The following is a 13,788-nucleotide window of genomic DNA, read 5'->3' as shown; positions in this document are numbered from 1 at the left end:
AGTATGCTCCTCTCTCTCATTAGTAGAGAAACTGCTTGATTAGCCTATGAGCACAGGTAAGTAGTTTTTTTACAAAGTGTAACAAAGTTTCCAAAACCATATTATGAATATGATTATAATGCTATATGTCATAACAATTTTATAATGATTCATTCATTAGCATATCAGTGAGGCTACAGAGAAGTAATCATATCGATTACACTAGGATACCATAAAGCAATCATATTGCTGCTTCTTCATTATCAATGCGTGAATTGTTATACCTGTAAATAAAATGCATTTTTTTCATGTTTTCTTTTCATTTTTGATGTCTAGTGTTAATAGTATATATAACATCTACAATATTTTGTATCATATAGACAATTTTCATGTAGGTCCTGATAGATAGTTCAACCTGTAAACAAATAACATAAACTTAAAGTATCAATAAATACAATAGAGTACTGTAAATGTATTTTCTCTTATTTATGATTTTCTTAACATTTTCTTTTTTCTAGCTTATTTATTGTAAGAATATAATATATACATTTAACATACAAAATATGTGTTATCCCTCTGTTTATGTAAAGCTTCTTCTGGTCAACAATAAGCTATTAGAGTAGTTAAATTTGGGGGGAGTCAAAAAGTTTTATGTATTTTTTTAAGATTTTATTCATTTATTCATGAAAGACACAGAGAGAAGCAGAGACACAGGCAGAGGGAGGAGAAGCAGGCTCCATGCAGAAGCCCAATGCGGGACTCAATTCCAGAACTCCGGGATCACATCTCCAACCGAAGGCAGACGCTCAACCACTGAGCCACCCAGGCATCCCTTATGTGGATTTTTGACTGTGCATGAGGTCAGTGCCCCAACCCCCATGTTGTTCAAGGGGCAACTGTAGTTACTCTGAGCTAACTCTTGCAAGATCCTAATAGGTTTGGATTGATAAGCATCAAAGAAGTTACTGATTATAAAGACTAACATCCTTCTAAATCTAATGTTTGTCCAATAAGGTTATCCCATATGGTTTCCTTCCTTTTTCATTGGTGTTTTAAATGTTGGGAATTCCTATCTTCATGACTTGAGACATGATGAGTTTACAAAGCTTTCTTTCTCACAAATTGTTTCATGAAACCTCAGGGAAATGCAGGGAGTCAAGCCCTAGTTATCATTCCTTTTCTGTCAGGTGAGGACACTGAGACCAAAACACCCATACAATTCCTGAAGGTATCAGAACTAGTAAACAAGAGAGCTGGAACCAGAACCTAGAACTCTAATGTTGCTAGTATTGCTCTATTATGCTCCCTTCTCCACCTTACACTGTTAAGAATCACACATTTACATAAGGAAGACTGATGAACAGCAATGGTCATTTGAAGCTGAGGTCTCAGAGTTGGAGAGGATAGGGCTGTAACAATTCTTACCTTATCCTGAGATTGATCCTAAGGATTTAAATCATGGCTGAGCATATGACTGGAGTACAAGAAGAAGGATGTCAAGGATGGAAGCAAGGCCCAGCCTGACTTTAGGCTGTGCTAGTGGCACTTGGTGTTATGAAGCATTTACAAAGTAACTCAAATATTTTTAAGATGGTAATATCTTTCCATTCAATTGTCAGACAATATTTGAGACAAGTCATTCCTGATTATGTTTATGCAAATATTCCAAAGACACACTATAAACACATATAAGTTAGACTAAATTCGTCATAAAATAGAATTGGTTCAATTGTTTATAATGGGTTTTCTTTTGGACTGCTTGGTCACATGTATGTGGTTTAATCACAGCTATCATTTTTCAATTATTTTGAGTGTCAAAAAGATAAAGGATTGCACCTTTCTAAGGTTTATATTATAAGCCACACTCAATAAAAATTGGATTTCTGTATCAGGATTAAGTTTTCAGAAAATCCAAAATAACAGTGGTTAAAGAAAATTAACGTTTATTTTTTCTCACACAAAGAGGCCAGGAGAATGTTAGTTCAAAAATGATAAAGTGATTTCATAGTGTCAGGGGCTCATACTCCTATCCTGTTATTACACTATGCATGGATTCTATTTCCAAATTCATTTCATGGTCCAACATGGCTATTAGAGCTCCAACAATTCTATCTGCTCTCCAGGCAGTAGGCGGGAAAGGGGGACACAAAGAAGGGGATATTCTCCTTTCTACTTCTGCTTATATCTCATTGGCTAGAGCCCAATAATACAGTTACATCTGGCTGGAAGGAAGGCTGAGAAATGTATTATTTTAGTTAGCCATAGTGTTTCTCAGCTGAAAAAATTAGATTATTTTCACAAAGGAAAAAAGATATAGGTAATATTTGGAGGCAATTAAGAGTCTCTGCTACAATTTGCTTCTTGAACATATTCCCACATCTTATTCCCTATGCATCCCCCTCTCCTCACCCTCTTTTGCACACATACACTTAAAAAAGACCTTACTGCTAGAAAGCCAGGGCCTTACAGAGCAGAAAAGATGACTGTGATTGAATCTGAGTCAAACTAGGGATTTTGTTCCTATGATTATTTTACCTTATTATCTATATCACTTATGTCATCATTGATAAAATGTATTGGGTACTTAGAATGTATAGGGGGAAATACCAAAGGTGTTAGAAAATATAGGATTCCCACTTTCTAATCTTGACTTTATCATTTTGGGGAGATAAGATTTCCATAGAAAGATGCTGTGTCAAGGACTGTGAAGAGTCTGAGATTTTACCCTACTTGTAAGGTAACAAGCTAGACTGCCTCAGTGTCATGGCATAAGACTCCTGAGTAAGAGCTAAAGGACTTTATTATAGCAATAATCAGAGTACTACTAACCTTTACTTATGTAAGTTCTCCAGGCCCCACTTGCCATAGGAAGACACAAATGGCCACATGACAACTACACTTGCAGTGGGTTGCATTACAGGAGAGGAACCCTGAGCTTAAGGAATCGGAGTCTTTTATAATGGGCAGTAAGCATGCCTGCCCTTTTCTCCAGAGGAAGCACTGCCTCTATATTTCAAGGCTATTTGCTCTACAAACATCCTGTAAACACAGTCCATCCAGAACAAAATTGGTGTCTGTGTTCACAAGATATTCAGAAATACAAGAGACCTGTGGAGAATCATGTCTTAACAGATATGAGGGAGAGCATGCCAAGTGCCACCCAACTACCAGAAATGCTAAATATTATTGGTGTGCCCCTTATGCATGAGAAGCGAGTAGTAGGGGCTGAGAAATCTGTGGTAGCAGCTGAACTTTGAAAGGAAGTGAGACCCTGGACCAAGAGAGAAGAGAGAGCTTCTACATATGCATTCAGTTGTGGAGACAGCAATGTGATGATGTGTTTGCAACCTACAAAAGACCAGCTTGGTTGAAGGGAAAGTTTATTTAGGAAACCTGTGGGAGGTTGGAACTTGTCTCTGGAGGGCCTGGAATGCCCAAAAACCTTCTCTACAGTAATGAGGAAGGACAGTAACACTGCTAACCAGCCACATAGCATAGGATGGGCCAGAGTGGAGGCAATGAGAAACAAGGCAAAGAGACTACTAGGAGATTATTATAATGGCTTAGGCATGAAATACTGAACACTTGAATGTTTGCCACCTGGTAGGAGAACACGGTAAAACAGGTTATACAGCTTGGCACATGGGTTTTGGGATCAGACCATTCCCTGGTGTCAGGTGTCAGGCCTAAAGGAGTTCAGGGGATCCTTCCTGGCCAGCATAAGGGAGAGCTCCAGTGTGGGGACAGACTGATAGAAGTGACATCTGTTGTACATGGGTGACTAGTTATAATATCAGCCCTCTAAGTGAGAAAACTAGTGTAAAGGACATGTTCTCCCAAAATTGAGGGCACCTACAAGTAAATGTCTTGAACTACAGGGCCCCTTGATAAAATAAGTGCTAAACATCCAAATCATTAATGCTTGGGTTGGAGATTGAACTTCTATATGTACTGTACTGGTTTCTTATTATTCTTATGTAATAGTCTTGGCTTCTTGAACATGTTGCAAGAAACATGAGCAAGTCTCACACCTGCCTCGCTGCAGATGAATGAAGTGCCACCTTAAATGTTCCCTGGGCTCACATCATCCTCTGGGGGCCTCCCACAACCCTGGGTCCTCAGCTGTTCTGTAGTAGGCCACTAGAACATCAGTAAAGTCTTTGGCAGACCACCCTGCAAGCAAACTCCTAAATATTTTTAACAGAGCCCAAGGCTGACTGGAGTCAAACTTTATATATTAAAAGCATATTAAAAACACAGCATTTCCAATAATTTATTATGCACATGCTCATAAACATATTACACTTGTCACAGAACATATACTTGTTGTAGGCCTTCCAAAGGGGAATAAATAACACTTACCTAATGAGAAGGCAGATGTCAAGTGCACCAAGGTTCCAACCATGAAGTAGTATCATGATTGGCAATCTTTTAATAGGAAATCCCCTGACCATTGGCCACCTGTGGTGTGTGGGCCACCAGTTGGGAACCACTGAACTTGGCAAAGGAGCAATGATCCCTATGGCCTTACTCAGACCCATCATTAAACTGTTCCCTGAAAGTGAGCCTGGAAGTTTTCACAGCCAGTGACCAATGTAAGCCTTCGAAGTGAACTGGAGTGCATGTGTTGAGGGCTCATGTGAACAAAAGCAATCTGTCATAAGAGAAAAAAGCCATCATAGTGCCAAATTATTGATGGAAAATTATCAAACCCATTGCACTGTGTCTGACTGTGGATACTACACTTGGGGAGGAATATGAGCCAAAAAGTGTGATAAATAACAGGAACTACACAAGACCATGCCACATTATGAATAATCAAAGAAACAGGATACATGTGGATAGAAGAAGACTTGAGAGGACATACTAACTCAAATACTCAAATAGTCCTCAAATACTCTGAAGGTTGTCAAGAAGAAGGTTCTCCCAGGGGCACAGGAGGTAGACACCAGTGATTAAGGGGGAAGACCATGAAAACAGATTTAAGCTTAAAAAAAATGGGAGATAGGGAACCCTGGCTGGCTCAGCGGTTTAGCACCTGCTTTTGGCCCAGGGTGTGATCCTGGAGTCACAGGATCGAGTCCCACATCAGGCTCCCTGCATGGAGCTGCTTCTCCCTCTGTCTGTGTCTCTGCCTCTCTCTCTCTCTCTCTCTCTCTCTGTCTCATGAATAAATAAATAAAACCTTTTTTAAAAATGGGAGATAAGAGGGGAGTACTTTCTGATAGAGCTCTTCAAAAATAGACTGGATGGTTTGGGAGATATTGAGTCCTCTATCATTTGAAACATTTAAGTTTTGACTGAGCAATCATACTGGAAGAATGTTGCAGAGACTCAAGTCTCTGATCATTGGACGAAGTGACTTTAGGTCATTTTCACCCCCCAGGACTTTGTGACTCTATGTAGAGGGAACTTGAATCTGAAGTATTCTTGTGAAAACTTCACAACTTTGGCTCACAATATATGCTGAATTTAAATCTGTATGGTAATGAAATTCACATGAATAAATAGGAAACATCTGAAAGTATATGTTTACATTCAGTTGTAGATAATTATGTGAGCTGATTTGATTTTGATGAATCTGACGGTCTGATTTGGTCTCAAAAAATTATACCACATTTTCAGTTTTCTCCTGGGAAGCTTTTCCAGTTGCAGGGTTTTATTTGGTTGTCTGCCATTACCTAGAACACATATGTGTGCACACATATACATAAAAATAGTTGTTCTGATTAACACTTTGTGTAATTTCATTATATTAAAAAACAAGCTTCTGTGTTTGTTAATGTCTACCCATTTGTAAATTCTTATTGAAAACTACAGAGATCACGGGTGGAAACACTATTTCCAGCATTCAGACCTCAATAGGTTGTGTATTGAATAGCTATGAATATGTACAAAGTTAGGTAGAAGTTAGAGAAATTAATTATAAAGGTTAAGGGAAAAGTCACAAGAATAGGAAAGATTGCACTGCCCCAAAGACAAGTGAAAGATTTGTGTTTAGGGTCCTGGAGATCAGTTCCCTTCCATGCGCTTCCTCAGTGTGGAGGCAAGGGGCGGAGCAGGTATCAGAGTCCCTGTCTCCCAGAGACTCTCAGCCTCAAGATTCTTAGCCCAGATGTTGGTCCTGCTTGCTTTCCAGTGAACAGTTAACCCTGCATCTCAGACGAGCTGTAAAGGGGGCTCAGGGAGTCTCTTTTCTCCATCTCTGCAACAGAGGCCAGGGAGGCAGAAAGGAGAACTAGGAGCATTTATTTCTGTCTTACCAAAATGAGCATTAATGATGCTCATTAATGAATAAATGTGGTGAAGGTCAGGATAGCCTGAGCTCTGCTATTACATGTGTTTCTTAGAAAAGCCTCTTGCAAAGGTAGGGGTAGAGGGCAGAGAGGGCTCGCCAGTAAGCCCAGGTCATGGGTGGTATACCAGCAGAGGAATAAAGACGAGAACTCTTATAGAAAAATGGAACAAATTCTGAAGACAGACATGCAAGTGCTGTTTTTTTTTAGGATGCTGATAATGACACTTAAAAAGGGTCCTAGTTTTTCAGAAGACTCAGGGGAGTGAGGCAATTCCTCTTGTTTCTTGGTTGTTATAAGAAGAAACACACACACACACATATGTATATTAGAGTTGAGTTTGTCTCTGTTTTTCACAGAGAGACAAAAGACTGGGTAACCATCCTTACTCATTAAAGCCATAATGATCCTTGGGGCCTGTCCTGTAGACAATCTCCCCACCCACCTCCCAGTGCGGTGTCTGTTCTCCCAGTGGGGGCCAGCATGCCTTTCACATGGGACTCTGACATCACCTTGACACCTGTTACTCAATATTCTTTCATTACTCCACTTTTAACCCAGGTTTTATCTGTGAGACCTTGCCATTTGTAGTATTACAGGCATATGTGCATGCTCAAAAAGTAACCATCATCTTATAGTAACTAAGGAGTGTATGATAGTTGTCCCTCCACTACCTGGAGTGTTTGATTCACAGGTTCTGCTCATGCTGTACTTGTGTCCCATTGGCCATCAACAGAGGAATGGTTTGGCAAAATGTATACACGTACTTTGGGATATTATTCAGTCTTAAAAAGGAATAAAATTCAGATTCATGCTACAACATAGGTGAACCTTGACAACATGCTAAGTGAAATATGCCAGAGACAAAAGAAAAGTATTGTACAAGTCCATTTATATGACACACCTAAATAGTGAAATTCATAGAGACAGAAAGTACAATAGTGGTTACCAGGGGTTGAAGGGAGAAGAGAATGGGCAATTATTGTTTAATGGATATAGGTCTTCAGTTTGGGAAGGAGAAAATGTTCTGGAGATAGATGGTGATTATGATTGTACAACAATGTGGATAAACTTAATATCACTGAACAGTACACTCAAGAACATGGAAATGGTAAATGTTATGCAATGTATGTTTTGCCATAGTTCACATGTGGTGTGTGTGTGTGTGTGTGTGTGTGTGTGTGTGTGCATTATCAATGTACACAATGAATGTCCTGACCTTACCTTTTTGTGTGGGAGGCAAATGGTCTGTTTTCCCATATGTGAAAGAAGTGTCATTTTTTCCCCTGAAGTTTGCTTTTGAACAGGGAAGAAAATTAGCCATGGGGGAAACTTGTCACTAGCTTAGGGCCAGGCTCACTTCTTATTGGTTTAAACAACATTTATGGATGAAATGACCAATTGGAAGATAAAAAATAAGAAGTGGGAGAGACAGGCTAAAAAAAGAAGAGGAAGGAAAAGAAGGAGGAGAAAAATCTTGTGAGAATTCAGAGTGCTTATACTTGCGGTCGAATGGAACAACTTTCTTTTTTATTTGGTATATAAACTTGTCCTAAGCAATGTACTCAAAGGAAAAATTCCCAAGCAGCAGTGTGGGTTTGGAGTCATTTGTCAACTTAATCATGATATATTTTCTTGCCATGAATAGCGTCAGCTGGAATATGTTACATTCCATCCTAGTATAGGAATCCAAGTGAATAATTCCCAACAAACAATTGCTCAGTCTACAGAGAATGAAAACCTCCAAGTCCTTTCATTAACGTTGACCACATTTTCCATGATCTTCCAGGTGGGGAAATACAGTGAAATGGGAAAATGAGAACTGGAACCTTATACAGAGTTTTGGAACCAACACAGTTTGGTGTTAGAAGAGACCAAGATTCCAATCAGAAGGCAGTCCTGGGTTTGGTACAAGATATTCACTTAGGAAGAATGGAAAACATAGTAATTGAGGCCTGATAAATATTTGACACAAAATTTAAGAGTCCAAATGTTTAATTCAGTCTCTTTTTCAAGTACTTAAAACAAGTAGATGGTCTTATAATGAAATTTTAGCCCACAGCCATGTAATATTTGACAAAGTAATGGAATTAATACCCCAAACTGCCAAAATATATAGTTAATTATTCAGCTGAAAATCAATTTGAAGACTCCAATAGATTTAAAATGTAAGACTTTATAATTCTGAAATGCTACGTTCATTTACTTTATTTGAAGAAAAATATGCCAATATTCCATTTGACTCACAAAACTTGATACAGCCACCTTACCCGTGAATATCCACAGGAAAAGAAAATAAACTTGGCTATAAATTAGTTTCCCTAGTTTCTGAATGTTCAATTATGAGTTCTTCTCCCCCTCTTCCAAATTTGGGCCTAACATTACTATAACAGGGGACATGGTCTCTATATATGAAAAGTAGGAAGCTGGAAGTTTTCCAAATCATTTGGACTAACAAAACATTTCTCATGGAATATACAATGAATTAAAGCAATATTTTTAAAGGAAACGTATTTTTCTTAATTATAATTTATCAAGTTAATTTCCTCTATTCTCCCTTGTTTGAATGTTAGTAAATACTGACAAAAATATTTTCCTATGGTACTAAAAATCTTTTTTAAAAATCTAGGGGTTTTTTTTGGCATTGATCTAGAATCTAGACATCTTCTATAGTATGTAAAGAGAGTCACCAGAATTTAACCTAAGCTACTATTTGATGCACTATATTAAAAGTGAACAAACCCACCCACAAGAAAGTAAGCACATGTACAGAGCAGTTGATTCTTGACATGCTGTTGCCATTTGGGTTCAGGTAAATGTGGGAAGAGTGGAAAAGACTGCATTTGTTGGCAAAAATTGCTGATCACCCACAGCCAGAGTTTTTGCCTTGGATTGTTTTGGAAGAACTTTCCCAATAATTTAGGAAATCGGACATTTGTCTGTGATTCTTATAGCCTCCCATCTGGGGCTGATGGCATTAAAACACTAATGTCGAAATGGTCCTCTGAGGTTTAGTATCTCGAGGCTGAGTTAATCTGCTCTGAGTTCCATTTCACCTGAACTCTAAAAGCTACATGGTTCTTATATTCCACTGATGTTGAGCTGCTCTGAGTGAGCCAAATCAGCAGGCTTTAGGAGTTGGTAGAGGAAAACATTTTGAAAGAACTTAACAAAACATGCTTTTTAATTATAAGAGAGTGGGAAGTGAGGAGATTTTTTTCCTAAGTAATTGAACCGAAATGGAAACAAGGCTTTGAAAAAATGGAATTATTGAAAAATATCAGTTACAGTGATGTCTAGGTATTAAGTCAAACAGTGGCTTCCTACATGTTTTAGTCCACATAGGTCTACAAAATTCATCCATTTATCCATCCACTGATGAAAACCTATATTGGATGTTTACTGTGTGCCAAGAGCATGGCTGAGTATCAGACCACACTTGATGTGTAAGGGAAATGAACAAAAAGTGCCCCCTGGCTCTGCTAGGAGTGCCATTCTCAGAGTCAGTTCCAACCAGACAGACAACTGCCTGTATGCCATCTAGTCTCTACCACAGACATATTTTCTCCCAATCCAGGGGAAGGAGACTGTGATTCAGAAGTTCTTTGAAGTTTAATCTCTCCTTTTGCAATTGACAGGCATCAGAAAGAAAGCTTGACAATGGACACTAATACACAATAAGGCACACTAATAACCAAAGAATGGCTTGTAAGTGAACTCATCCATATTTTGAAAGCCCATGAGAAAAAGAAACGTTTTGGGGCACCTGGGTGGCTCAATCTGTTGAGCTTCTACCTTCAGCTCAGGTTGTGATCTCGGGGTCCTGGGATCTAGTCCCACATCCGGCTCTCTGCTCAGTGGGGAGTCTGCTTCTTATCTCCCTCTGCCTCTCCTGGCTTATTCTCTCTCATTCTCTCTCTCTCTCTCTCTCTTTCTCTTCCTCTCAAATAAAACAAAAAGAAAATCTTAAGAAAAAGAAATGTTTTGCCACTATAAACTCAGTGCACAGTGACATCACAGTTCAAGAACCAATTCCAACAGATTATCCACTCAGGGACTAAACCTGATCCATGTTTGTATTTTTAGCACTGTGTTTTGCTCAGAGTAGGTGCTCAAAAAATCTTGTTTCATCTAAAGTGAAGGTAGTAGAAGAACAAGTAGAGGCTCAGAAGCATCCCCAGTACAATGATCCATGTAACTTAATGTTGCCACTGTGTAAAAACAAAGACTGCCCTGAGGTATTTTCATTTCATTTATTTTGGAAGTCACTCAAGGCAGAGTTCAGAATTAAGAAATTGGATATTATCTTGGATACTGGTGATGGGCCATGAAAAACAAATTAGATCCTTTAAATAGTAAGTATAGCAAAACTCAGGAGTAGGGACGCCTGGGTGGCTCAGTGGTTGAGCAACTGCCTCAGCTCAAGGCGTGAGTGGGTCGGGGGATCAAATCCCACATCGGGCTCCCTGCGAAGAGCCTGCTTCTCTCTTTGTCTCTGCCTCTCTCTCTGTGTCTTTCATTAATAAATAAATACAATCTTAAAAAAAGAAACCTCAGGAATAATCCAGACAAAAAATGGCAAAGCAAATTTTTAAATCAATTTTTCTGTAATCTATTGAATCTTTTTAGAACTCAGACAATATAATAGACTCAGAACTTTGTCATAAAAATAAAACTGCCAAAATAATGATATGAAATAATGTAGGATACTTTATTTTTATGAATTTGTTTTTCAAAAGAAAATAGAGACTCAGCCAATTTATCCCTCAGCGACCTTCCAACTGTGTGAAGCATTAAAATAATATATGCTATTTAAAAATTATTAGGGATCCATTAAATTGGCAAGATCTCAGATTTCATGTGTTGAGGGTTTTGCTTTGGTGGGAAGCAAATGCTATAAACTCCCTATTGGAATCAGATATTTTTGGATGTGAGTAGTAGTTTTCTTCTCGCTGGAGGGAAAATGCTGAATAAATAAGAGTGAATAGTTGATTTTCATCTGTTGAATTCTTCTCCCAGCATTAGATAGCAGCGAAGCAACCTGCAGGAAGGAAGAAGAAACCATCCACCCATTGTGGATTCTCTCTTTAAAAGGATTTATATCCACGAAGGGGAAGAATTGTTCTCCAGCCCCTTCCAAGTTGATAGCTGCATCAGTGGAGCCTTGTTACTGCTGGTTTTAGTGTCTACACAGGCTACTGATTCTATTAGAGGCATATAATGTCACATATTGCTGTTCTGTTGCCAGCTAGGCTCTGTTCATGTGTACACATCTCTTCAGTAAATGAATGATAACCTTTCTGGGGTCTTACCCTCTGTTGGGAGGCTGAGCATCTGACCTAGCCCAGGTGGAGAACTCAGAGTTAGGAACAAGGAATAGTTCGTATTAGTGATTTGCCCCTCCCTATTTCTTCCCCCCCCCCTCTTTTTTTCACTTATCATTGGTAAGCACCACAATATATGTCTATCAGGTGGTATAAGCTATTATAGAAACAGAAGATAAGATTTTAAATTGGCATGGAAACTTACATTGGGCATCTCATAAGCATTCCACCATGCAAGTCATAAAGGACACGCAAGATGAACAAGGCATGATCCTTTCCTCTTGGAGTTTATAGTTGAAATGACTGAGATCAGGTCACAAGTGACTTGGTGTTTTCATCATATTGATTTGTCCAATAGTCTCTGGTGGCTGAGAAGCGATCATAAAGATTATAGGGGAAAAAACACCCTTCTGCCAAAGCAAATTAAATAATGAAGCCTTAATTGGATCCCTTACCATCTTCTGGTTTAAATGCACCTCATATGAACGTCTGCCTACTTAGGTGAGCTTTTGTTTTATGCAATACTAAAGAATCCATATGATTTTTTTCTTTATTTCTTTTTATTTTTCTTCTTTATGTCTTTTTACACAGTTCAGTGAAACTATCTGTATTGAGTGCCTTGATTTGTTATTTTTTAGCACTGTGAGAACTTTCAGAAACAGTCATGCTAGTTAAAGCAGTGGAATATAAGTTTTACTTAATAGTTTTTAAAAGTTAGATATGTTCATAGTTTAGCACCCAAAGGCAAATAAAATGAACAACTATTATGAAATATCAGTGGACTCTAGGAAATAAGATATTTTTTAAAACCCTCTGTGAGTAATAGCCTTTAAATACATTTTCCCCCAAACATCAAAGGATAAGAATTAAGAAGAAATAAGGAAAATCTTATTCTTTTTAACCTTTGAAGGTTAAGCATTTATGAAGAAATAAAAGCTGAAAACATTATCTATTTTTTGAACATTAAAAGAAGCATAGCAACTGGGCCTGTGTGATGAAATGATATTGGCTATGCACAAAGAGTTTTTGAAGTCCATTATTCCTGGATACTGAGCTTAGAGATGCAGTATAGACTGAGTCAGAAAGAAGAAATCACCTGATAGATTTATGAGAATAAATGTCAAGTCTATTTGAAGGCAAAGAATTAAAGTTACCCTGTATAATGGCAAACGCAAAGTAGGTTCTTAATAAATATGGAGTGCATTTGGAAGAAAACAATGCATTTTTGGCTTAGAGTACTAACAAAGTCTTCTAGAATCTTCATAGCTTCTTCATTGTGGTTAAACCTATGCAGGGCTTCACACCTGAACTGCACTCTGGGTAAGAACCCCCCCATCTCTAGGGCAGCTCAGTACAGAAATTGGAACAGTCTCCTTCTTAAGCTTCTATCAACACTGCCCCCAACACACACACACACACACACACACACACACACACACACACACACACACACTTTTATACTCAAATGAGTATTTAATTCTATTTTTAAAAAAAATCAAAATTCTAAAATTACCATTTCAGAGTAAAAACCAAAACAACCAACCAAGTAAACCAGTTTTTTGCAGTGAGTTGCCTCATCAAAATAGTGAAGCCTTAAACCACCAGAGAACACTAACTCCTGAAGAAGGGAGAGAAGATGGGAAATGAGTTCTGAAAGTAGAATCACACTGACCTCTTACCACCTCTGCTTCTTCCTTTTCTGACCCTGTTGCTCCCTTGACTGGGGCACAAAGCTTTCAGCTGTTATTTGGTTATTTATCACAGAAGCCATCATTTCTCATGGGAGAATCTTTCTTTTCAAAAGGAAAATAAAGAAGAATAAAATTCAGTGTCTAACACATGGCTATGGAGTAATTAATAATATGCAAGATGTATTCACATATATTTTACCTTTCTCATGTATGATTTCCTTCACTGGTTGCATCTCTGGCACATTAACTTTAGAAGTTTTTTCTTAAGATTGTATTTATTTCTTCATGAGAGACACAGAAAGAGAGGCAGAAACACAGGCAGAGGGAGAAGTAGGCTCCTCGCAGGGAGCCAGAAGTAGACCTGATCCCAGAACCCCAGGATCATGCCCTGGGCTAAAGGCAGACGCTCAATCACTGAGCCACCCAGGGACACCTAGAAGTATTATTTTTATGGGAACCTTTGTGATACTTGGTGGCTGAACTTCAGAAAATTAGATT

General features: G+C 38.4%; 1 protein-coding gene and 1 long non-coding RNA gene across 4 annotated transcripts in view; one reads left to right on the top strand and one right to left on the bottom strand.

Moving 5' to 3' along the window:
• Window positions 1–13,788, top strand: part of SAP30 (Sin3A associated protein 30) — a 137,828-nt gene that overhangs the window by 104,716 nt on the left and 19,324 nt on the right. The window lies entirely within an intron of this gene.
• The window catches only part of LOC121497166, a 49,354-nt gene continuing 45,916 nt past the window's right edge, over window positions 10,351–13,788 (bottom strand). The window contains exons 4-6 of the long non-coding RNA XR_005989424.1: window positions 13,272–13,392; window positions 11,805–11,967; window positions 10,351–11,316 (exon numbers count right to left, since the gene is read on the bottom strand). This is a non-coding gene — a long non-coding RNA (uncharacterized LOC121497166). The remainder of the gene's footprint in view (window positions 11,317–11,804; window positions 11,968–13,271; window positions 13,393–13,788) is intronic.

This window comes from Vulpes lagopus, chromosome 8 (assembly GCF_018345385.1).
Source record: "Vulpes lagopus strain Blue_001 chromosome 8, ASM1834538v1, whole genome shotgun sequence".
NCBI lineage: Eukaryota > Metazoa > Chordata > Mammalia > Carnivora > Canidae > Vulpes > Vulpes lagopus.
Note: the sequence above shows the minus strand (reverse complement) of the source record. Positions and strands in the feature narration are given on the sequence as shown.